We start from the raw sequence: 27,561 nt of genomic DNA, 5'->3' as shown, positions 1-27,561 counted from the left end.
CCGAGGCAGCATTCGAACCTGCGACCGTAGTGGTCGCGCGGTTCCAGACTGAAGCGCTTAGAACCGCTCGGCCACAGCGGCCGGCCATACTCAGTTAAAAATCACACATGCATGCTGATCGGGCCAGTCAGTATGGAGAGTCAAGCTTACGCTCTCCCATGTGAAAGGGACTGAAAACCACAAAGCGTTCAATAGGGACAGAAAGGCAAAATGTGATATAGGGAACAAATGTAGCCGCGTGGGATTAGCCAAGCGGTCTCAGGCGTTTCAGTCATGCAAGAACTGTGCGGCTGGTCCCGGCGGAGGTTCGAGTCCTTCCTCGGGCATGGGTGTGTGTGTTTGTCCTTAGGATAGTTTAGGTTAAGTAGTATGTAAGCTTAGCGACTGATGAACATAGCAGTTAAGTACCGTAAGATTTCACACAAATTTGAACATTTGAGCAAATGTAAACACCACTTACGCTCCGAGCAGCCAGCGGAGCACATCATCGAGGCCAACAAGGAACTGTATAGTTCTACTTGCCGAGGGTTTAGGAGTACGTGACGGCGCATCACCGAGCGTATCAATAAGAATCGTGGACGGTATCAAGAAATGGCACGACAAATTCTCATTTTTCGCAACTTCTTGTATGGACTTCATAACATCTCTTTTCCTCTTGTCCTTACAGTTGTTAGCACCTGACGATGGAGCTCTAATGCTCTGAAACCGATCGTGCAGTCTAATAAATAAATTTTTATTACAACTACATCGGATTCTTACTTTACAAAAACGTTACTAAATTGTGGATGCCCTCCACATCAAATCCTTTATAAATACTGAGAAAATTTAGGAAACAGCATTTGCCGCTGACTGGAGATCGATTCTACACCCACCAATATATATATATTTCGCATACAAGTGGAACAGGAAGGGAAATCATAACAGTGGTACGACGCACCCTCCGACACTGACCGTATGGTGGCTTTCGGGGTATGTACAACGGCTGGATAAAAGTATGGAAACATCGCCAGAAATATGTTCTTGACTGTAAGTACAGCCAAGTACAGCCAAGCCTGTAGGTTGCGCTATTGTATTTGACCGCGAGCGGGACCTGCGCAATGTCCTCAATACATTGCGTCAGTAGTTGTCAAAACACTGTTCTCTGTACTTGTGAGTGCATTACGTCGGAGCCAAGTGAGCTCGAAAATGGGCAAACTATTGGTGCTTGTATGGTGGGTGCTTACGTAACCAAGTTAGCCGAAGTGTTTGCTGCTTCAAGAGGCACCGCACTGCAGTCTTACACCGCATGCAGGAGGTAAAAAATACATTATCCACGAAGTCACAAATTGGACGAACGCGTGTGTACAGTTCTCGCGTCAGACGGGCATGGAAGAGGACTGGGATGAAAAATAAGTGAACAACAACTGTAGAAGTTACTGCAAAATTCAATGTCGCTCTAAACACCGAAACAACGGGAAGGGGGCTCCAGAGGCAGAGAATTGTAGGGGGAGCTGAAATTGGAAATTTGTGGTAAGGGCTATGGGACCAAATGCTGAGGTCCTCGGTCCCTAGGCTTACATACTAATTAAACTAACTTACGCTAAGGACAACACACACACCCATGCCCAAGGGAGGACTCGAACCTCCGACGGAGGGAGCCGCGTGAACATTAGCAAGACGCCTGAGACCGCACGGCTGGCGAGCTGGAATTCCCAAACCGCTCATCAGTGATGAAAATGTCCGCCCCTGGTAGCTGAGTGGTCAGCGCGACGGAATTCATGCCTAACGGCCCGGATTCGATTCCCGGCTGGGTCGGAGATTTGCTCCGCTCAGGGACTGCGTGTTGTGCTGTCCTTATAGTCATCATTTCATCCCCATCGACACGCAAGTCGCCGAAGTGGCGTCAAGTCGAAAGAGGCGAACGGTTTATCCGACGGGAGGCCCTAGCCACACGGCATTTCATTTTTCCAGTGGTGCCGAAGCCATATAGTCTGGACAATGGAGCAATGGAAGAGTCATTTAGTCGAATATGTTTTGTTTGACGCTGTTTCCAACTTCTGAATAAGTTAGCTTCTTCAGACTGAAACATGGCGGGTGTTCGGTGATGATTTGAGCAGCCATATCGCGATCTTCCGTGGGCCCCATAGTTACTGTGCAATGTCGCATTACTGCCAAGGATTACGTGGCCATTTTGGCAGATCAGATCTTTCCCACGGTACAAAGTTTGGTTCACAACGGTGTTGCTGTGTTCCAAGACGACAGGGCTCCTGTTCACATGACCCCCGTCGTATAGAACTGGTTTTGTGAGCTTGAGGGTGAATTATCGCAATCTCCCCTGACCACTACAGTCACCAGATCTCAATATTACTGGCCGGCCGCGGTGGTCTCGCGGTTCTAGGCGCGCAGTCCGGAACCGTGTGACTGCTACGGTCGCAGGTTCGAATCCTGCCTCGGGCATGGATGTGTGTGATGTCCTTAGGTTAGTTAGGTTTAAGTAGTTCTAAGCTCTAGGGGACTAATGACCACAGCAGTTGAGTCCCATAGTGCTCAGAGCCATCAATATTACTGTGCCTTTGTTGTGTACGTTAGAGAGATAGGTTCGTGATCTCTATGCACCCCCTTACCTGGACTTTCCGTTACTTAGCAAGAAGAGTGGTATAAGAGTCCGCTGAAAATCGTACAGGACCTGCATTTATCCATTCCGAAGTGACTGGAAGTTGATTTGGATGCCAATAGTTTTCCTACACCATATTAGGAATGGTTATGTGTTGTGTTTGTTGTGCCGGAGCCGCGCTGCTGCTAAGGTTGCAGCTTCAAATCCTGCCTCGGGCATGGATATGTGTAATGTCCGTAGGTTAGTTAGGCTTAACTAGTTCTAAGTCTAGGGGACTGATGACCTCAGATGTTAAGTCCCATAGTGCTTAGAGCCATTTTTGTTTGTTGTTGTTCCATGTTTTTGTCCACTCCCTGTATGCACAAGGCGTTTATAATTAAACTTTCGATAGCTGAGTCAGTGTAGACGTAAAACTATTTACCATATGGGTACCCAACTTTGTAGGAATAATGTTCAGACTGTGCGTTGCAGGATTTGAGTTGTTAGTACAGTTAGTGTCATGACTTGGTGCTAGGCGCCGGTTCTGTCCCATTTTTCTTTGAGGAACTTGGATCCCTATGTCCGAGAACATGCAGCATGAACGGCATTCGTCACTGTCATCTGTTTTGCCAGCATGTGATTTCTGCCTTCTGGGACGGAGGTGTTTTGGACGCAGCTGTTTTGATCGAAGACGGAGCTCCACCTCACATTGTTCTAGAGGTCACTCGGTTACTGATTAAAGCATCTGGAGAAAACTGAATCATTAGTCGATCTTTCCAAGCAACATGACCACCAAAATCACCAGATTTAAACCCGTGTGATATCTGTCTGTGGAGCTACTTGGAGGACAGGATGTATCAATGGGACATAACACACGTTGGAGGTTGAGGATGAGCATAGCTAGAGAGGTGGCCAATATCCCACCTGAGTTGTTTCTGGCAATAATAGAGCAATCTCTAGTGCGGTTCCAGGATGTCGTGGTTCAGATGGTCATCATATTGAGCAACATTCGAAACCTGGAGCGTAAACATGGCAAAATTAACAGATGTTACACTCTCCTGTGGAAATTAAATGTGTTTGTTTCAGTGTTTTATTAGTTATTTCTATTCTGCATGTCCTTACACATGTTTCCACGAAAGTTCACTTGTTTTTCATGAGAGCCCTCTCAAGCAGCGAGAGTTTAATTATAATCACACTGTAGATGTAGAATCTGCTCAATATTGACTTATATAAACGAGGACTATTCGTAAAGTAAGATCCAATGGGGCGTGCAATGGAAACGGCAGTGGAAATCCTATGCAGCTTTGCACAGATGTGTTGGACAGTGTCTCTAGTATGCCAGTCGGTAGAATCACGTCGCTCTTTTCAGTTCTGAGTGTCTACCGCCAAGTATGAGCGGCCGCTGCTAAGTTTCGCCTGATTTCATGCAACCCCACATACATAACTGTCATCCATTCCCTTCTTCATGATAACTGTCGGTCGCACACTGCAGGGGCAATGATGACGTCCCTGAAACGATTTCAGTGCGAATTTTTTGATCACCCACGTACAGCCCTCCTTCTGATGTTCGTCTCTGCCCACATGAACCACTGGCTATGAAGACTACATTTTGGCACAAACAACGAACTGCAAACCAGCGCAGAGAAGTGGCAGATAGCACAGGCGGCTGCCTTCTATGACGAGGATGTTGCAAAGTTGGTACAATGTTACGACAAATGTCTAAATCGGAGCGGCAACTATGTAGAGAAGTAGCTGGAAGGTGTAGAAAACTGTCATAAATAAAACATTTTTGATTTTCACTGAGGTTCCGATGGACATTACTTTCCTAACAGCCCTCGTATACATGTGTGTGTGTTTGTGTGTGTGTGTGTGTGTGTGTGTGAGAGAGAGAGAGAGAGAGAGAGAGAGAGAGAGAGAGAGAGATTCTGTATGTTTCCTCACGAAACAAAATAACATGGTTTAAGGTCTTTGAGTTCAATACCGATAAAGGCATTTTATTGTCAGATATTTGACGAGACATGACAACTGTTTCTGTTAGTTTCACCTCCTCACACTGCATTGAACAGCTACCCTAATGAATTCCAGTTCGGTACTGATTTATTTTTCCAAGGAATAGTGATCAGGTGTCAAGCGGTAGAGAAAATTTGACATTTAAACCGAAATCGTGTCCTCTCCCTTTTTTGTCAAAAGTTTACATCTTGCTGCCAATTTTGTTAAAAGGATATTTAAACTTGGGGGCCTGGTATTGACAAATTTTGTTAAACTGACAGTTAACAGGTGCTAAGAGCACAAAATGACATTTTGTGTTGCGGCCTTGCAATTGCAGCTTTTATTTCCTTTTAAACAGAAACTTCCCAAGGAAATATCACAATAATCGATCCAGACTTGGCGCTACATCTATTTTAGTTACTTACAAAACAATTTCTTTTCGAGTTTTATACGCGCAGTAGTTCACATTGGACTCAACTTGTTCTAGAAAATTCCATCTTTAAGACTCTCAGTGAAGTCCATTAGTAGCTAAAGGATCATAACATGTATGCCTAGTGCAATTAATTGTGTGTATTTTGCTGTGAACGTTCCTGGTTAAGTGTTCCACATAGCATTGTCGTTTGCTTTTCTTCACTCACGATATCGTTTTTCTTTGCAGTTTTGTTATTTTCGATTTCCTTACTTTTCGCCTAGACCGTGTGACGCTGAGAAAAATATTATTCTGACACTCAAAATTTTCAAATGCCTATTATTTGTTTATTTTACCGTCACAGTTGCATATAATCTTTAAAGATAACTGGTTTCGAACGTTTGCGTTCGTTTTCAAACGCTCGCCTGCATCTCTAATGTATAACTGTAAAATAATACTAACGGAACATTAGAAAGACTAGTTCATACACCAGGTCAAAATAAATGTAATGTAATGACTGTAAATAATCTAAAAGGTGTCATATTACTGATTACATTATCACCGTACACTCAGGAATCATACGCACTAGCTCTGCGACAAGAAGACATGAAATGCTTTAATGTATTGCAATGAGTGGTAGTTGGCAAGTTGAGTCAAAAAACATATTCCTTTACTTACTGTAGAAGTATGGACGGCATTGAGGTCAGTATTCACGTGGAAGCTTCCATTTTAGTTGCCTATTGGCCGAAGACTAATCACTTTTCACGATAAATATAAATACAGACTACCACCATAAATCTGCCAGCGTACAGAATGAGATGTTAAACTGACGCACATTCAACGGTCTTACCCTCAAGCTTGTAAGTTGATTCGCTTGGAAACAGTGCTTTGGAATTTGTGCACGTAATATAACTAATGTTTGCACAAATACATTGACCCAAACTGCTGTTGGAAAGCTGTGTTTCTACAGTAATTACACATTCAATAAATCTATTACATATACAGTAAATTAACTGGACAAGACTTCAGATTGAATTACTGCTTATGTCTATTCCTGTATTAACATGACTTGAACTAATGAATTATAGAAAACAATATCAAGTTCATTGCAACTGTTATGATTCTATACCCTCAAGAATTTGTGTATGAGTAGAAGGTGTAGTGGTCAGCAATCATGTTATGAACTACTCTACCACTGACACTTTCTTCATTGTGGGCACATCTGTTCATTATGTGGTTGGCTTTAAAAAATTCTAACTATAGCAGACTTAATTATTTAACTACATAGCACAACAACTATTCATTGATAGGTTATAGATTGATAATATAGATATAAATGCAGTTAAGGAGCCAGTGGTGGCTGACTTCGAATTTTTTTCCATCACGCACTAATATCGCCACTCCGGTGTCTGCAGGGCCACCGGGCGTCACATATGTTGTGTAACCAGAAAAGTTCGGGAGTGCGGTCGTTTTCACTTCTTGCAGGAAATCAAAATCAACTCCAGTGGCTCTGTTATTTCTTTCAAAAGTTGGATCCTGACAGGAGAGCTTATCATGTTGATATTCATTGGTTGGACGAGGTTTCTTTGTCGATGTGGAGAGAAGCGAACATCGGAAGTGACGTCAACCCCCGCCGAACTCGGTCCTCCTTGTGCTGCTTATGCTGCATGATGCGGCGGCGCCTCAGCTGTCTCCTGATCGGGATCTTGTGTCTCGACGTCCTCGGCCCACGAAGCGGGCGCGGATGTCTGCTCATGTTCCATAGACTCGGAATGTTTGATAGGAAGGGACCGAGTGGCTTCGCTGCCTGTACTGGCACCTTCCTGCTGCTCACTGTTTATTTCAAGGGGCTGGTATTCGAACGCTGCATGTTTCCCTGTCTGTTCAGCAAGATTGGAGTTAGTGGAAACGGCCTCAGCCTCGATGTTGGCTTATTGAGTGGTCAGTTGTTCCTACCCGGCCGAATGGGAACCGCCGTGTTTCGACAAGTGTCTCGACACGGTCCTACAACGGCGCTTTCGGTATTTCAGTGATCACTATTTCCGTACGTAGCATTCGTTGTCAGAAGACGACACTGACTCACGCCTCGCCGGACAAATGCTTCGATCGGTACAATAAGTGAATCAATTGCCATCTTGATGTTGTCAGTATCTGTCGTGTTCGGTAGATCCAGCGTCATCGTACTATTTTCCACCACTGGCGAGGCCGGTGGATCATCCAGGCGATTCCTCTACCGCGAAATCGGTCGGCTATGTCTGTTTTGTTGAGAACGTCGTGAGCGCCGCCGCGTAAGTCACGGGGAGTATAGTCTCCGTCGGTGGAGGTGTAACGTCCATCAGTGGGAGTTGTGTGATCCGACGTTGGAGGCACTCTGAATGTAGGTGACCTTCCTTGCCGCATCCTGAACACGTTTTCGTCTGGCCTTCATAAATAACTATGGCCCGGTACCCTTCTATCTGTAGGTAGGACGGTACGTATTGTTGGAGGTCAATGCGCGCTTAGCGTACTCCATTGAGCGCTCGATACGTCTTAAACTGGATCCATTTTTCAGCCACGTGTTCGTGTACCGTGCTGTAGGGGCGGAGCGCCGCTACAGCTTCTGCCGCCGGGAGTTCAGGTGGTAGTTCGAATATGCGGATAATCCGCAGTCCCAGTGCGACATGGCCGACCTCGACGTTGCCAACATTTCCGTGTGAGTGGCAGAAACGAAGTTCTTGTTTCATCTCACGAAGCACCTTGACGCATGTAGCTTCGTGTATGAGTTTTACATAAACCGTGCTACCGACGATCGAAAATTGGATGCTGACAATGTCGGCAGGAGGGATCTTGGCTTCCTCCTTTAGAAAGCGTTAGACTTCGAGCGCTTTTGGTCTGGTTCAAAAGGAGAATTTCAACGTTGATCTTTTGTATTGTTTGCCATGATCTTGTAGCGCTACGGCGTCACGTAGTGTCGGGCGAAGGAAGTAAACAACTCGCGCGGGCCCGCGCTGCTGGCGGAAAGTACGCACTGCTCGTCTGCTTCGCTCGGCTGCGAGAGCCGGACTGCCACTTATGCGACCCAAGCACGACTCAGAACCCGTCCTCACAGCTTCAATACTGCCAGTACCTCGGGTTCTACCTTCCAGGCTTCACAGCAGCTCTTCTGTGATCCTTGGAGAACTAGCACCCCTGGAAGAAAGGATACTGTGGAGACATGGCTTAGCTACAGCCTGGAGGATGCTTCCAGAATGAGATCTTCACCTTGCATCGGAATGTGCGCTGATGTGAAACTTTCTGGCAGATTATAACTATGTGCTGTACCAAGACTCGAACTCGGGATTTTTGCATCACTTAACACTTCCGGGCTGAGCCTTCATTCCATGATCGTGATCTTTGCCTTTCGCGGGCATTCCTCTACCAACTAGGTTACCCAGTGAGGACGCCTCGTGAGTCGTGCGTGGGTAGATCAGCTGGTAGAACGCTTGCCCTCGAAAGGCAAAGGTGCCGAGCTCGAGTCTCGGTCCGGCACAGTTTTAATCTGCCAGGAAGTTTCATATCAGCGCATATTCCGCTGCAGAGTGAAAATATCATTCTGGAACCTTCTTTTTACCAGTGATCTGCGATAATGCTGGCTTCGCTCAGTTTCTAGGGAATCGATAAAACAAACAAATAGCTTTCTCTGTGTAAGGTGTCACTGAAAGTAAAACTAGTACAAACTGTTTCCAGTATCTAAAGGATCATGGAAAAATAAATTGCCTGAAGATATGAGAACAAACAAAGAATCCTGGTCAACACGCCAAAAAATGGTGCAACGATCAAGACAGTGGACTTGAATTCGAGAGGAAAGCGGTTCATACCACAGAAACAGGTTTTCCTTTTAACCAAATTCCGCGAAAGATTCTTTGAAATGGACACGGCCGATTTCCTTTCCCCTGCTTCCTCAGTTTAGTTACTAATGTACTCGTCATCGATAAGATGCGAAATCCAAATCTGCTGTCGATAATTCAAATTCAATTCCATTAGGCGTCTCAAAGCGTTATATTGAATAGATAATGGATATACTGTAATATTTATGTGATTTTTCAGAGAAAATTACTATGAAGCATTTATCAATAGAAATAAATACATCAGGGAAACTGCGAACGCTATAAGTGGCAGCGTCTCAGTTGCATATTCGTAACGCTACATTACTTAAGCGGCAGCGTCTCACTTGGATATTCGTAGTGCTATATTCCTGACCATAAAGCGCTTGGAATACTCACATCTTCACTGCTGGACCCCTACGTAGCAGACCCATCAGCCGCTGGCCAATTCTTCAAATTATTCCCTCTGTGGAAGTCTTATAGCCAGAAACGAATTGGAAGAGTGTTTGGTCTAACATCAGTCTCCCGATTTTCCCGATGGAAGTGGTGTCCTCATGGCACCAAGTTGTTCATGATATTGTACCATCCGGCCGCGGTGGTCTAGCGGTTCTAGGCGCTCAGTCCGGAACCGCGCGACTGCTAAGGTCGCAGGTTCCAATCCTGCCTTGGGCATGGGTGTGTGTGATGTCGTTAGCTTTAAGTAGTTCTAAGTTCTAGGGGACTGATGACCACAGATGTTAAGTCCCATAGTGCTCAGAGCCATTTAAACCATTTGATATTGCACCTACCAATGTGCGACTTATTCGTATTGGCCTCAGTGTAACGGATCGCTGCTATCGTTGCCATAAAACTGATACATTATCCCCTCGGTTGATCTCCTGCGGTCGTGACCATTGGAGATGGCTTCCCCGACAACTGGCTTTTCTCCTCAGGACGTCGGAGGCGACTATCTGGGGGGAGATTCTCGTGCGTCCCGATTCAACCTTCTTTCTCCGATCGAAGAACAATACCATCATGTGGCTTGTTAGACATTTTGTCCACTACGTGATGGTGAGTGGATATGACGCAGACCCGTGTGCCTTTTCCCAATATATGGCCATCGTCCATTAGACGTGGTTCAGGATGCCCCGTTATCGTGAATTTTTTTCTAATATGTTGTATCTTGCTTTTTATCGACAAGGCGTAGGATGAGTTGCACTCGCCCTCCCTTTTTTGTGTGGACACTCTTCTATGGATTTAGATATTCCACGATGTAGAAGTGACGGAGGAAAGAATGTGTGGGCACGTTAAAATTAACGCCCCATACCTTCATATACGTTTTCCTGATTTCACCCATTTGTTTTTGTCGAAATGACTTCTTTTGTTTTATTTTAATTGATTGCCTTCAATAGGTGCTCTGGAAAAAAGAGTGAATATTTTCGTTTTTTGAAGGAATACACTGCCATTTCAGTGTATATTTTGGTGTGTTTCCAGTGTGCAAAAAAAAAAAAAAAAGGCTCAGTCAGATAGAGCGTCTGCTATGTAATAAAAACAAAGTGCAGTGTATAAAATTTTGGGAAAAAAAAGATGGATCGAGCGTCTGCCATGTAAGCAGGAGATCCTAGGTTCGAGTCCCGGTCGGGGCACACATTTTCAGCTGTCATCAAGCAAAAAACAAAAAAAAAAGTAATCGTCGCGAATTCTAGACTTGCAATCGCGTCCAACTGTATTAGAAAAAAAAAAGAAAAAAGCGAGGTGGGGCAGTTGTTAGCACACTCGACTCGGATTCAGGAGGGCGAATGTTCAAATCCCCATCCGGCTATCTAGATTTACGTTTTTCGTGATTTCCGTAAATCGCTTAAGGCAAAGGTCAGATTCGTTGCTCTGAAAGTGCACGCCCGATTTCCTTCCCCATGCTTCCCTCTTCCGCTTGTGCTGCGTCTCTACTGACCTCGTTTCTGATGGAATATTAAACTCTATTCTTCCTTCCTGTGTGGCAGCGGTTGCGTTCGTCTCCACTGACTGCTTCTACCAACAAACAATGCAGCTATCACCACCATCGTAATGGTTCAGTTATTTCATTCGTGACGGATAAAAGTTCTTATTCACCTCGTGACAACTACATAAGATGATATTAATATCGAAATAATTTCGTCGTATTGCTGTGAGAACTTATTCTTTTAAAAATTTAAAATTTTTGGTATCAATTTGGTTCTCTGTCGTGAGTCCTTCATATGTTCAAATTTCTTTCGCCTACCAGCGAAAATTTGAAATTTCTTTTATATGTGAAGGCATGTCACGTACGATCACGATGATGATACATACATACTTGTTCCATAGATTATGAATATTACATTTCATAATGATGTGGGACGTCTCACTGTAACAGAAGTTTTCTTTACACAAAATAATTAATTAATAATTTTAAAAAAGTTACAATAGACTATACCGCCACGCAAGTAAGCAAGCTGAACAACACTCCGCCTTGCTTTTTAAACTCAAAACGAAGTGTTATGGACTACAATGGTAGCAGATAATCTTAAAATAATAACGAAGTAACAACCAACTGCTAATAATCACAGCCAGAAACGAAATTATCCCTTATTACAATGAACGAAAAATCTTTGTTTACAGTAACTTAAACGTAAAAGCTGGCACATCAAAAAGATGCGTTACATTGACTTGGATAAGGTACGATCTGTAAAATTCAGTTTAGTACCTGACTTCATGTGTACTCCCTCTTCGATACAAAAGAAGTATACAGACTAAATTGAAAATAAATAAATTAAAAATTAATGCAAAATACTAGTTTTAGAAGCATTATAATTTCATTTAAATCCTAATGCTCATGTTGGTAACGTTTACTCGAATTTGAATCAAATGAAAAAGCCTTAAACTAGAAGCTTCAAACTTGAGTTCAGAGATGAGGTGCATTGCGATCTAAGCCAGTCGATCAGTCTAGTAATTAATGAAGTTGTTGTTTTTCACGTCATATTGAAATTAGTAAATGGGACACTACATCGAGGGTACAGCGAAAACGATTTCTTCTAAATCAGTCATTTGCTGATTATGTTGATTCAAAGTTTACTGAACAACTGCCGACGTGCATCTGGATAACATAGGTTAATTCTCACTTGTGCTTCAGGTGGACATCACACACATCCATGCCCGAGGCAGGATTCGAACTTGGAGCGCCTAGAACCGCACGGCCACTCCGGCCGGCATTTTGCTACAAACACTCCTTTTTAAAAATAAGTGCCACACCAACTAATGTATCATATCCATGACACTCTCAACACTACTTTGCGGTAATACAAAGCGAGCTATCCTTCTTTCAATTTTTTAGATGTCCTCTGTCAATGCTATCTGATAAGGATCCCATACCGCGCAGCAATACTCCAGAAGACGACGGACAAGAGTAGTGTAGGCAGTCTCTTTAGGAGATTAATTGCATCTTCTAAATGTTCTGCCAATAAAACACGGTCTTTGGTTCGACTTTCCCACAACACATTTTATGCCATGGTTCCAATTTACTCACTTGAGTGTCTGAAAGAACAGACATTGTTGCCAATCCACAGCTGTACGAAATACTTTCAGAATTAATCTGCTGCTTGATAATTCCTTGACAACAGCTGTATTAGATATAGTGCCACTACCAGATACTGACATATCTGATAAATTGTGCCGGACTGGGACTCGAAACCAGATTTCTCGCTTACCGCGTGCAGCCGCTTAAACTACTTCGCCTACCTGTGCGCGCTCCCGTGTATCACAGTGGTGGACTATGATAAATGGATGTAGCCACTGTGACAGCTGAAGCTTAGGTCATTCTGGGGAGCGTGCACGGATAGCTGAACTGACAAAGATGACTGTCCACCCTCTGTAATTTTTAATTCTTTCTTGGGGAACCCCAGATATTATTTCGTTTTTTTATGGCTTCCTGTCAATTACTGCGATAATTTGTAAGGTGTTGTATGCTACGAAAATAAAACGTTAATGCATAAAAGCTTGGCTGCGTCCACTTTTGAATTTAGTACCACAGAAACTATCTTAATATCTGAATAGAACATTAAAAACCCCCGGGTTCCCGGGTTCGATTCCCGGCGGGGTCAGGGATTTTCTCTGCCTCGTGATGACTGGGTGTTGTGTGATGTCCTTAGGTTAGTTAGGTTTAAGTAGTTCTAAGTTCTAGGGGACTGATGACCATAGATGTTAAGTCCCATAGTGCTCAGAGCCATTAAAAACCAGAGTTTTTCCTTCTGTGTGTTTTGTCCACACTATAATGTTCCTCGGTTGAATTTTAGGAAACCACTCATTTCATAACAATTATTGTGATGTTTAGAAATGAATTGACCAATCGTGTGCTGTTGCAACATTTTAAAGTAGTGACATATCCTTGTAGGACACTTTACGATTGCTACAATTTACTGTAGGGCAAACGATGCTTCACAAGAAATGAAGCTGACACCTCGTGATAATTTTTTAACGTGGAGGGAAAGCCTAATCTACCTCCGTCACGAGTAAATGAATAAATTAACTGACAGTACGCCGGACTCGACGAAATCGATGTGCGTTGTGATTAATTTACTGACTTCATGTTGTGATTCTCACTTGTGTATGCTTTATGAAAATCATATTCAGTCATAATAAAAATTTACATTAAATGTAGGATAACTTTCATATATCGGAGCAAATTAGAGTCAGACTTGGTGGCATTGTTCTATAGTTGCAAAACACTGCTACTGTATGTGATATTCAGTAAACATAAACAGTCTCATACAGAAATTAAATGTGTGTTGAAAATCCTGTACAGTACAATAATTCGAGAATTTGAAAAAAATTGTACTGAGATGTAAATACATGGACGATGATTATTTGACTTCCTGAAGACAGTAAAAAATATTATGGACAAATTAAAAACAGGTGAAATGAAATCCTCGATCATATCTACGAAGTATGCCTTACTGTGAATGAATGAGCTTGTGTATAGACGAGGCATATGAATCTTACTTTATTCCCATGCAGAGCATAAGAAAACCATGAAACGGAGCAAAATAGCAGGAGATCGTGTATCGTCATCCACTAACAATTTAGGCAGCAGGCCCATGCATTTAAATAATGTGTTAATATCAACAAAAGCATACATGGTCCACTCAAATTGATGTGACCACCGACTATGTTCGACGTCAATGTGCAATAAATACTCACAGGCAGCAGGTGGCAGCAGTAGCTGTGGAGGGTTTATAAAGCTTGTCGGGGGAACGCGGGAATATTGGAGTCGTCGTAATGCGGAAGCAGAGCAGTTTATCTGACGTCCGAAAGGGCATCATCATTGGCTTTCGAGCCGAGAATGGAACAATCTCCGAAACGGCTACGTTTGTAAATTGTTAGTGTGCCGCCGTGGTTAAAGTATTCTGTGCATGGCAAACCGCCGGTATCCAAAAATGGCGCTGAGGTAACTGTGGTGCCACACGGGACGGCAGCGATGAACGATGGCTGCGGAAATGTGTACGGGCGAATAGACGTGTGAGTGTTGAGCAACTGACCGCCCATATGAACCAATGGGGCAGGCCTCTGTGGCCGAGCGGTTCTAGGCGCTTCAGTTCGGAACCGCGCTGCTGCTACGGCCGCAGGTTCGAATCCTGCCTTTGATTTGGATGTGTGTGATGTCCTTAGGTTAGTTAGGTTTAAGTAGTTCTAAGTCTAGGGGACTGATGACCTCAGATCTACATCTACATCGATACTCTACAAATCACATTTAAGAGCCTTGCAGAGGGTTCATCGAACCACGTTCACAATTCTCTATTATTCCAATCTCGTATAGCGCGCGAAAAGAATGAACACCTGTATCTTTCCGTACGAGCTCTGATTTCCCTTATTTTATCGTGGTGATCGTTCCTCCCTATGTAGGTCGGTGTCAACAAAATATTTTCGCATTCAGAGAAGAAAGGTGGAGATTGAAATTTCGCGAGAAGATTCCGTCGCAACGAAAAACGCCTTTCTTTTAATGATTTCCAGCCCAAATCCTGTATCATTTCTGTGACACGGTCTCCCATATTTCACGATAATACAAAACGTGCATCCTTTCTTTGAATTTTTTCGATGTACTCCGTCAGTCCTATCTCGTAAGGATAGCACACCGTGCAGCAGTATGTTAGTGCTTAGAGCCACTTCATGCATTTGAACCAATGGGCTGCCAACAGTGTCTCCTCAACGACCGTTCAGCGAACGTTGCTGCGTATGGGCCTCCGCAGATGGCTCCTGGTTCAAGCACCCATGTTGACTGCTGGTAATTGGCGACGAAGACTGCAATTTGCAGACCATTATCGCAGCTGGACGCCCACAGGGTGGCGACAGGTGCCTCTCCAGATGGAACGTACGAAATGAAACACGTAGCAACAATCGTCGGAAGCGTCCAGGCCGGAGGGCGTTGGCTGGGTGATCTCGTTATTGTCAAAGGCACACTGAATCAATACAAATATGTGTCTAGCCTCAGGGGCCATGTCCAACCCTACATGCAGTTTGTTTTCCCTCGACACGGTGGCATCTATCAGCAGAACAATACAACGTATCGCACAGCCCGCTATGTACGAGCGTGGTTCGAAGAGAACCAGGACAAGTTTACCATACTCCACTAGCTACCACATTCCCCGAATTCATACCCAAAATTTATACCCAATCTAGAATCTGTGAGGCCATCTCCATCGGGCTGTTTGCGCCGTGGATCCTCAACCGAGAAGCCTAGCGCTGCTGGCCATGGCAGTGGAGCGGCATGGCTCCACATCCTTGGCGGCACTTTCTAGAACCTCACTGACTCTCTTCCTGAACAGCTTGTATCGATCCTGTACAAAAGTTGATTATTGAGGCGTTTGACATGTGGTAACAGTAGTGTAACTGGACGCTGTATAAAGTTTTTAAATAATTGTAACATCGTCGTGTAACGTTTTAATATCCAAAACACAGAGATATAGCTGCATATGCAAACACGCCAAAATAAAGGAAGCAAACGAAGAGCTTAAAGTACTGCAGGGCAAGCAGAAGCTGTGTTGTTTTGTGAGAACTACCAGGCGGCAGTAGCCAGAGTTCTCATTGCGCGTCAGTTTTAGCGGCTCGCGCTAATTAGACAGCCAAGAAAACAGCAGTTTCCTCACAGAAGTCTTCCTGCAACTCACTATGTTTTCCCATGTCGAAAGAGGACACGCTAACTTTAATTATACTCACTGTGGTCTTAGTACTTAATTAAAACTGCTTACACATTATAAGTGAGCAAGTCCTTTTGATTCATTTTCTTGACAGAACTATTTCCTTAGACTGTGAACACTTACAAAAGTAACAGCAGCAGACTGCAATTTTAGCATGTAGGACCTTTATTAAGATGAGGCCTAACTTATGAATACTGTTAGACTTAATAATATCCATGATTTTCCTGATACATACGCTGCAAGAAATCAGAAATCAAAACATGGTTTATGATTTTTCTTTCCTTTTGTTTCAGTCTTGTGCGGGACGATTTCTGAGCGCATCTTCCGAAGAGGCAGTCTTACAAATAAGGTAAGCCCCAGTTAAATTAGCAACACAGATACATAATATGTATTTATGGTTGCATAGGAGACAGTCCGCCTATGTGCCACCGATGCTGACCTGCTAAATACGTGTTCAAAATCGTTGTGTCAGTGAAAAACTGCTATAAATGCAAAACGTTATGTTTAATTGGTATAGGAACCAGATAAGCTGTTTTAGTGGTGGAAAAGTCGTTTGAGGAGCAGCTTGGGTGGGATAAAGATGAGAAATGATAACATTCATGATATTTTCAAAAGAACCGTCCTGATATTTGTTTTAAACAATTTAGTCAACCACGTAAATCCTAAACGATAAGGGCCAGAAGGGAATTCGAACCCATGTCAACCAAACCGCGAGTCCAGAATCTTCACCAATGCTTCACATCACTCGGTTCAGTGGATGATGTCCGTCTACAACGAAAATTCCTTCACATGTCTTGTTCACTGACTAGATGTGCGCTGACTGACGCAACTAGCACCCAATTAAAATCTTCTGGTAGGAGCAACTAGAAAAAAAAGACAGTAGGCCCAGAAGAAGGCAACTCCAACTGTGGCCGAAACGTTGGTTTTCTCCAGCAGTAGTTTTATACAATATGACGCGATACCATACCCAGAAAACATTTATGTTGACTGAATCTGGCCACGGAAGCCTAAGCAATTATAAAAACAAAATTATTCAGACGTATTGCCTGTTGGGTATTGTCTCGGGTTCTTCAGCCAACGTTTGTTTAACGATTTTTTACGTTTCATCAGCGGGAGTGGCAACGTCAGAAAAATCGTTTAACAAATCGTTTAACTTGCCAGAGAAGCCGAAAGGTAGTACGTCAGCAAATGGCCACGAAAGCTACAACAATTTTGTAAAAGCTAGTATGTGACGGGAAATACGTTCAGTTGAAGGATGAGGGTAAAACCTAATGGAGGAAAGAGGGGAGTGAGATATACATAGTGGTTTTGTTGGTGAAACCATTCGGGCTTTTACTTTAATTTATATGGGTAACGATGGGAAACTTAACTATGCCCGTCTGTATGGTATTATGAGTCCTGCTTCCCCAGTGCTTACCCACAGAATCAGCTTACTGGATAACAAAACAGGGAACCAGACTGTTGTTCCATTAACTGTATTAGGATTCAAGAAACTATTCGAGGGCAAGAACATATTTCGCAGTGAAAGACTTTTTGATGCAAATATATTTATCTTGTAACGTAATCCCCTTTTAGGTCAGTGTCCAATGTTCCAATGTTCTTCCAGTAATCAGATTCCTTGTTGCAATTATGGAAGATAAGCAAAGTGATCATCTCTCGCGGTCTTAGCCGCTTTATTGTACTCAAAGTTTTCAGCTACAAATATCTTTAAACCCGGGAATAGTTGGTAGCCAGGAAAGGTAAAATTTGGTGAAAGCGTGGCTGTTTCAACAATACTTACTTCATCTCTGTCCTGTTAATTCGTCGCCAACGCACCTCTGTATGCAGGTCCAATTATGTCAACACCTGACCGATCCTTAGTAAGATATTCGCTTTCGCATTTGCTTTTGGACAGCATTCAAAAAAATACGGCACTCCTCCGTAGGAACTGTAGTTAATTCTTCACGTAAAAATTACCATACTTTTTAGTTTAATATACCGTTAGTATCAACCATTCGATACACCGTTAATCGCCAATTGTCATTTAATACGTCGTGCAAAGAAGAAAAAAATATTTCAAATGGCTCTGAGCACTATGGGGCATAACTTATGAGGTCATCAGCCCTCTAGAACTTAGAACTACTTAAACCTAACTAACCTAATGACATCACACACATCCATGCCCGAGGCAGGATTCGAACCTGCGGCCGTAGCGGTCGCGCGGTTCCACACTGTGGCAGCTAGAACCGCTCGGGCACACAGGCCGGCACGCTTTGTGCACTCCTTTCATATTTTCAACTGTGGTGGTATTTTTAAGACGTTCTTCAAGAGAAGTACGGTCTCTTTTGAGCTCCTGCCTATTTCTGGACTATTGCCACCGAAATAAGTCGTCTCCTTATAAACCGTCACCAGCTCTGGATAAATTTCCGTTATAGATATACCGTCCAAGCAATAGATTTTGTGATTGCACAATACATCAGCTTATCCATTGAAGCGAATTTGTTAGAGAGGTGTTCGAATATTTTACAGCTACGTAATTTGCCTCGTCCTGTGTTATGCAGGTTAATCTCGAATTGTGGTCATGTTAATTCATAATGTCATATCTATGTATTCTACTATCTTAAAATTCTGAACGAAGCTGAAAAGAAAGTGTTTACATTACGAGAGGCGTTCCACATTGATCTTCGGTTTATTTTTTCACGTCATTCAGGGTACGCCATTTGACTCATTATTTGTACATTTGCAAGTGTGCAGTACTTTGGTCTAACCGTAGGTATCAGTAAAATCACTAGAAATGCAGTCCCTGCATAGTACAGCCCATTTTCCTAACTGCTATCATTACGTGAGCGAACAACATGGAGTGTAATCGTCAACGACAGCGCTGAATGAGGTGGTTTCTGAAGAAGCAGCGAGTAAACACTACGAATGTTCACTGACGATTAGTGGCTGTGTGTGGACAGTGTGCATCGACAGGGAGAAGTGCTGTTACAACACGAAAACGCTCGTCCCCTTACGAGTCGGAAAACCACGGCTGCCGTCGTTGAAATGGGGTTCCTGGTACTCCCACACCAACCGTATTCTACTGAGTTCACCTGTTCTGATTCGGTGATGCGCGGACACATCTCAGACGTCAAGAAACTGCGAACAACTGTCCTGTGATGGGTTCGACAGACTCCAAAAAAGTGTTTTGAAGACGGCTTATAGAAATTAAAGGGGCTAAGTCAGAACAATACCGTGGACGCGGAAGTACCTGGAACCCCATTTCAGCTATGCCAGCCGGGGTATTCCGACTAGTATGCGGACGATGGTGTTCGTGCTGCAAGAGCACATTTTCTTGGCGGTGCACACTCTCTACACACTGCCACCAATCGCCTGTGAGTATCCGCAGTGCTTACACCCTCCTCCCACAAAAACCACGTCGTCCAGCGCTCTCCCTAATGAACGCACTCAGTGTTGTCCGCTCACGTAATGACAACAACTGGGAAAATGTCCTGTACTGTGCAGGGATTACATTCCTAGCGAGTCTCCTGCCGCATACTGTTAGATTCATGGCTAGATACTTGCAAGTGTAATGTCGCACCATGAATGATGGGAGGAAGTAAAGTGCAAATCAATATGGAACACCCCTCGTATGAAGTTCTGTTAGTAGGCCCAGATGGTAAAACAGTTGGCTCGTGGATACAACTAGAATGCACGTGATGATAACGCTTATAGCACATTTTTGAGTAATGAATGAGTAGTGATATAGACATACGGTCATTTTTATGAAATTAAACCACTGTTCTGTTTAATTTCGAGTATCTGTAGATGGCCAGCATGTAGCCCCAACCACTGAGCGCGCGCGCGCGCGCGCACACACACACGCAAATGCACACACACACACACACACACACACACACACACACACACACACACACACACACACACATTCTGTATACATAACTGCTTGCAAAACGACTCATTCCACAGCTTTTTCGGGGGAAATCCTGACAATGATCTAATTAACTAACAGCTTTGCCTAAGTGGGTAATTGTCCCACAGTGGAAGTATGCAAAGTAAATCACATTTCTAAGAGCTTCACCCCCAAAATGCATAACTGCATGTAGAGTACGAATAACTCGTAGCTTCAAAGTGATCTTCGATAGCAAAACACACTACAGAACGGGATACAGTGTTCGTTGTCACGAAAGAGATAAAATGTCATGGCCTGACGCAGAGGCATCATTGATTCACACCCTTTTATTATGATCTGATTACCCATTCTGACGTAACTAACGTCACGTATCAACTTGAACTGCAGAACGGTATTGTATATAAGGGGACTGTGAGGCGTGTGCTTATGTGTCGGTTTCGGCAGAGACATTTATTACATCGCGACGGCGATCTATAGAACACGGAAACATACGTGTAAGTTCACTGTAATACTGCGTTGGTGCATAATTTCATAGCACTTTTCGATAACTTCACGACAGATACACGTAACAGACACTTTAGTCACCGACAATATATTCTGCTTCATTATTTACAACAGTCTGCCAATGTTTGGGCAGCTTTTCGATTCCGCGACTGCAGAAATCAGGTGGTTTCGAGACGAAGAAGTCGTCGGGCCATGTTAGGAGCGCATTTTCATTCGGAAAGGAGATTCCTTGAAGCCTGTTCGATAGAGAGCGGAAAAGGTGAAAATCTGAGAGCGCAAGATCAGGTGCATAAGGTGGGAGTGGAATGTCTCAGTTCCTATATTCTCTTTTTTGTCACACTAGCAGAATGCGGGTGGACGTTATCGTGGAAAAGCATCACTTCACGCAGTCTCCCTGGTCGCTGTTCTTGGATTGCGTCTGAAAGACGCCTCAGCTGTTACCTACAAATGTCATCAGTGACGGTTACACGTCGAGGAAGCAATTCGTAGTACACCACACAGTCGCTGTTCCACGAGTTGCTTCGCATTATCTCTTGTGGATGGGCGAAGATCTTTGCACAGGGAGTTGCTGTTGCTTGCTTTGGGCTCAACCATTAATTTATTTTCCTTATGTTAGCGTAAATACACCATCTTGCGTCGGCAGTAGCGAAACAGGAAACGAATGTCAGTGTTGTTCACGAGCCAATTGATAACGGCCAAGCAGAGATGTACATATGGCCACCCGTTGATTTTTATGATTTTTTCTTACACATCGCTTGGATAAAAGTAGTGACAACACGGCTACGATTCAGACCTGACTTTATTGACAGACGTTCAGCGTATTATATGACTTCAGTGCAATCGCCCCGCGTTTCGATGACCTTCCCCCAAGGACATGAAAGGTATACACCATCAGCGCACCCATCACTATCGATGTTTCGTAAGGACCGCCGTATGGCACGGAGGATCTCTTTTCTTGTGTTGCAGCGCGTGCCACGAAGAGGTTTTTTTCATTTTGACGAACAGATCGTAATCGCACGGACTTATATCGCATGATTACGGTATGTCCCACTCCCACATACGCAAGAGCTCCTGCATGGTGTTCGCCGTGTGGCAGTGTGCAATGTTATGAAGGATGATGGGCTGAGTGCTTCTAGGCGCTACAGTCTGGAACCGCGCGACCGCTACGGCCGTAGGTTCGAATCCTGCCTCGGGCATGGATGTGTGTGATGTCCTTAGGTTAGTGAGGTTTAATTAGTTCTAAGTTCTAGTGGACTGATGACCTTAGAAGTTAAGTCCCATAGTGCTCAGAGCTATTTTTTGATGATGAGCTTACCATTATGATGCTTCAACTGGTCCCCCTCTCTTTCAGGCACTACACACAGTAACTGACTCAGACGCAGCCATTGCCGCCCACTGCACTACTTTAACCGATCTTTTGCTATCAGCTGCAGACTGAGGCTATGCCACGTGACCCACATCCTGAATGTACTTTTTATCCAACCCTTGTAGCACGCGTAGTCGTACACCCCATTTTTGAATCTTCGATGGTGGAATGATCAAAGCTCATCACATTTGCCAGTTGTCGAGCATACTTACGTAGATCATTGTGGGTTCATGCCTTTAAACGAAGTTCATCAAACCATAAAGGTCTTCCTGAACGTGGAGGGTCACTAATGACAAAACGATCCTCTTTAAAAGCAGAAAAACCTATTATTGCCGTGTTCTGTCCAGTGGTATTATCCCCATACACGGCGCAAATGTTTCCGGCTGCCTCCGCTGCTGTCAGCCCTCTATTGAACTCCGACAGAAGAATATGTGGGTAATATTCGGATTTCTCCAATTGGTACTCCATTTTCTGTCGTCCGCAGCTTCACCCACAATCTCCAAATGATAAAATGACGTTTTGCAAGCTCAGATAACAACAATGAACTACAAATGAAGAATGACAATCGATAAATAAACCTATAGCAGCAGCAGCACTATCATTCAAAACAAAAACGCTACGAACTTATGCACAAACCTAATATTATATTTTCCGAAGTGTATTAGACATTTTCCTGGAAGCTACGCAAAAATGAATTACCGTTTATCAAAGATGACGAGTATGGCATTGTAAAGCGAAAGTCGCTTCATAGTTTAAATGAATTACGGTAGAACGATGACGGCTTAGTGCTTTCGTTACTGAATAACTGATATTCGTCGAGGTATTAGAGGCTTCCATTTGCAGGGAGATGATGAGCGCGCTCGTAGAGTGCGAGGCGGTAGCGGCTGGCAGAGGGCAGTTGTGCGGTTCTTGCAGGACGGCACGCCTCCGCAGCGTAACGAAGTTGCGCGGTTATGAAAGAGGCGGCGCGCCCTGGACCGAGTCCCGGCGGCCCGTCGTGTTACCATGCCGGCCACGGGGGCGCCGGCGCCAGCGCCCGGGAAATGAGTTTTAAAGTGGATCACTAACATCGATTAAAAAGTTCTGTCTTATTTTCCTCCGTAATCTTACTTAACATCGTAATGCTGCCGCCGTGTCCTACTTACCAACTACGCGCCTCCTGCAACCCGCCGACGCCAGCGTAATAGACCCAAACCGTCACTTTTACCCATTGGCCAGGATTTTCTTTAATACACTTCACAGTTTGTTAATGATGTTGCTTTGAACCAAAATTTCTCAATATTTTCTCCTTCAATGTTCTCATAATGTTACGAAAAATATTTGTGTTAGATGCATGTAAAAACGATATAATTATGTTGAGCATGTTCTGCTAAGAGTTTTGTGGACTGGGAGAAGCTATTCTGTTACAAAGACGTTCTCAGGCAACAACTGTCTGTTCGTAGCACAAACAATACGCAGACCGGACGAAACGGTGCAGTGCAAGACAATGGGTGTATATTCGGGACACAAATCCCCATTTAGACACACAGAAGGCACAAATTTTCTGTTTCAGTGGGTAGTTATTTACGTCAGCTTCCCATTTCAGTCATAATAACATCGTCACCAATGCAATAGTTTTGGCTTCTAAATGAAATTACGACAGGAGGTTTGGTAGAAACTCATCAGGATTCCAAACCGCTCATGATAATAAAGGCATGATTGGAGTTGAAAATATTAATTGGGAAGCATGTAACCATTCTTGGTACCAAATACATTTAAAACTTTGTCTCATCTGGCACTGAAGTTTGGTTTTGTGTCTTACCTCGTCACTGCCCATTTATACAAAGGGTTCCCTACCATGCACCAAATTAACACCATGTATATGGGATACTGTCCAAGAGACACGCTGCTCGCACACATTAATAACCACTGCTAGTCTCAGAAAACAAGGCAAATATAATTTTAAAAATAAACACGTATTACTAGAATGAGAATATAAATTTTTATGATTCAGCGGATACTTTTTAAACAGTTGCAAATTAGTAGACATTTTCAGTTAGTAAAAGCATACGAGGTTTGTCCGGAAAATACGTATAAAAGTTGAATAATAGCTTTATTTTACAATTATTCAGGTATTAAAATATGGTCTCCTTCAAAGTACTCTCCCTGAGACGCGATACACTTCTGCCAACGCCGTTTCCACTGTTTATAACATTGCTGAAAGTCTTCAGTTGTGATGTTGTTCAGTTGCCGTGTCGTTTCCGCCTTGATGGCTTCCACATCTCCCAAGAGCCGCCCCCGAAGCACCATTTTGCATTTCTTGAACATGAAGAAGTCACACGGGGCTAAATCGGGTGAATAAGGCGGGTGGTCTGTCACGGAGATTGAGCTTCGGGCCAAACACTCGCGCACAACGAGCGACGTGTGAGCGGGCGCATTGTCGTGATGAAGGATCCACTTGCCTCCTTTTGCCAACTCCGGTCTGAGCTCTGAGACGTGTCAGAACTTCAACTTAAAAATTTCCGTTCACCCTCTGGCCGGGAGGGACAAATTCCTTGTGAAAAATGCCCGTAGAATCAAAGAAAACAATTAACATTGTCTTCACATTGGGCCTTAATATTCTCGACTTCTTTGTTCTCGGTTCTCCTGCTAGTTTCCACTCCTTGCTTTTAGATTTGAGCTCCACATCGAATTCGTAAAACCAGGACTCGTCTCCAGTGATGACTCGGTTGAGAAAGTCCCCTCGTTCCTCTGCTTCCAATCAATCCTCACAGCACTCAACCCTCTTTGCTTTCTGTTCTGGCGTCAAGAGCTTCGGTACGATTTTCTCACACAAATTCTTCATTTCAGGTTTTTGTGTCAGGATAACGTGAACGATTGTTTTGGGGATTGACAGCTCGTCAGCAATCATTCTGACTGTCAATCTACGGTCTTTAAGATCACAAGCCCGAATTCGTCGACGGGCGTCCTGGGCGAGGGTCATCGTTCACTTTTTTCTCGGCCATCCCGGAACCTTTTTAAACACTTGTTCATGGTTGGTTCCTTCAGAGAATAGTCTCCGTAAACCTGTTTCAAACACTCAAAAATCTCACGACCATTCTTGCCTAGCTTTGCAAGAAACTTGATGTTGACGCGCTGTTCCTCAGTCAGAGAGAGCTCCATGCCGACGGCAGGTGAAAAAGGGTAACTGTCAACAAGCTACCGCACACTCCCACCGTCACGCAGAGTGCTCTGACTCGAACTGAGCGTTGATGGGATTGATTACAGCAGTAGTCCCACCTGGCGGTGACTGCAACTTGTAACATAAAGATATTATTCAACTTTTATACATATTTTCCGGACAAACCTTGTAGTTAAGTTGTTTCTCAGTTGGTTATAATCCTTTTAGAGTTTTTCTTACTCGTCGTATTCGCTTCTCCTTTTCCCCCATCTTTCTAAGGTGGCGCACGTCAAATAATGTTTTCTACTTAAATAAGTCCAACCAATCCTTTCGTCTCACGTTTTCTTTTCTTGTAGCACCTTAATTGTTGTCTTAAACGCTTATTAAATTTTTGGGGCTCTTATTGTGCTCTTGATAGACAGTAGTTTGAAGAAGGTGCATTCGGAAAAGTATGGTATTCTTTCCGCAAAGGTTCAGAATCTCTACTTGTGGGCAATCAGAAATCTGGAGAACAGAGCTTTGTCTGTTTCTTTATGGGTATTGCGAACTAAAGAAACAGACAGAAACAAAACTGTAACACCAATAAGGAGTTGTGTGAAATAAACGAAAGTCGATAGGCGTGTTTCTACTTCTAAAAGGTGATGTCTTTTCTGATATCGTACTATTCACATAAGATTCGAGATTCGTGCTAGTAGCGACACTATGAGGAGCAAATAAGGTTCGCTTTAAATACACACTGTGTAAAGGTCGTGTGCGTTAGTTACTTTTGAGGTTGTACGTGGTGAGCTGATGTTAGTCAAGAATGCCCTTAAGGCAACAAAGACGCCACTATCAACACCTCAAAATGGTTCAAATGGCTCTGAGCACTATGCGACTTAACTTCTGAGGTCATCAGTCACCTAGAACTTAGAACTAATTAAACCGAACTAACCTAAGGACATCACACACACCCATGCCCGAGGCAGGATTCGAACCAGCGACCGTAGCGGTCGTACGGCTCCAGACTATAGCGCCTAGAACCGCACGGCCACTACGGCCGGCCATCAACACCTCACTGAGTTTGGAAGAGGATGTGTAACACGTCTACGAGAAGCTGGATGTTCCTTCTTCGATACTACAGAGAGACTTGGTAGGAACGTAGCCATGGTATAAGACTGCTGGCAGCGGTGGTTACGAGAATGTACGGTCGGAGGGAGGCCAGGCCCCGGATAGCCACAAAGCAGTACCGAGAGGGAAGACCATCGGGTTCGGCGTGCAGCTGTGGAACATCGTACTGCATCTGCAGCTGCAATTTGAGCAGTAATTGGCACCATAGTGACACAATGAACTGTTAAAAATCGGTTACTTCAACAACAGCACGTAGCCAGACGCGCTGTAGTGCCCATTTCACATACCCCAAAGCACCGCCATTTGCGACTTCAGTAAGGTCAAGCGAGGGCTCATTGGAGAGCAGGGTGCAGGTCTGTTGTGTTTTCTGATGAAAGCGGGCTCTGCTGCAGTGCCAGTGATGGCCGTCTGTTTCTTAGAAGGAGGTCATCGAGGGCCTGGAACCAGCCTGTTTGTGTGCTGAACAAACTGGACCTCTACCTGGAGTTATAACCTGGGGTTGGATTTCGTATGACGTCAGGAGCACTCTCGTGGTCATCCCACACAACCTGACTGCAAAATTGTACGTCAGTCTGGGGATTCGACCTGTTGTGCCGCCATTCCTGAACAGCATTCCAGCGTGTGTTTTCCAAGAGGATAAACCTCGCCCACATTAGGCTGTTATAACTCAATGCTATACAAAGTATAGACATGTTGCCTTGGCCTGCTCGCTCAGCAAATCTGTCGCCAGTCGAGCGTATATGAGAGATTGTCGGACATCTCCAGCGTCATCCACAAACAGCGTTAACCATTCCTGTACTGACCGACTAAGTCAACAGGCCTGATACTCCATCCCACACACTGTGCAGCACAATACATGCACGTTAACATGCTAGCATTCAACATTCGGGTGGTTACGCCTGTTATTAATGAACCAGTGCTTCAGTTTTCGACTGGCTTATCTCGCGCTTACCTGTGAATTTCGATTGTTAATCATTTAAATATGTTAACTAGACAAATGTATTTCCCAAATTTCATTACTCTACATTACCTGTTTTTTGGTGTTGCGATTTTTCCCGTCAGTGTATATCAAATAGCAGCAGGTTTAATGTTCAAACGGCGAGAAATAGTAAATTCGGGAGAATGTATAGTTGCACTAACCCAAGCTGTGCATCGCAGCAGTCGCGCTGATCTCAGACATCGGTGACTGTGTCGTTGTGCCAAATATACGATTATGATGGGTCATTGTCCCAACTAAAGGTAAATGGAAATGAGCGTTTGGCGTCACTATCCGGAAGGCCCCTTACGGGGCAGGTCCGGCCACCTTGGTCTTACTACATTCGACGCCACATTGGGCGACCTGCACGCCGGATGGGCATGAAATGGTGATGAAGACAACACAACACTCAGTCCCTGAGTGGAGAAAATCCCCGACACAGCCGGGAATCTACCTCGGGCCGCTGAGGACGGTAAACCTGACCATTCAGCTATCAGGGCCGACCAACTAAAAGTGACGATGCGCTGGTTAACCCTTACAGACCTGAATTGTTTCTTGAGGAAGGAAAACTTTTCTTTATGTAG

General features: G+C 44.0%; 1 protein-coding gene across 4 annotated transcripts in view; it reads left to right on the top strand.

Moving 5' to 3' along the window:
* LOC126297807 (protein O-linked-mannose beta-1,2-N-acetylglucosaminyltransferase 1-like) overlaps window positions 1-27,561 on the top strand; it is a 1,990,313-nt gene that overhangs the window by 1,020,427 nt on the left and 942,325 nt on the right. For all 4 annotated transcript variants that reach the window (XM_049989012.1, XM_049989016.1, XM_049989017.1 and 1 more), the window contains exon 8: window positions 16,287-16,342. The gene's annotated coding sequence lies outside the window, so the exon portion shown is untranslated. The remainder of the gene's footprint in view (window positions 1-16,286; window positions 16,343-27,561) is intronic.

Source organism: Schistocerca gregaria, chromosome X (genome assembly GCF_023897955.1).
Source record: "Schistocerca gregaria isolate iqSchGreg1 chromosome X, iqSchGreg1.2, whole genome shotgun sequence".
Lineage (NCBI taxonomy): Eukaryota > Metazoa > Arthropoda > Insecta > Orthoptera > Acrididae > Schistocerca > Schistocerca gregaria.
This window is presented reverse-complemented; position numbering and strand designations above follow the sequence as displayed.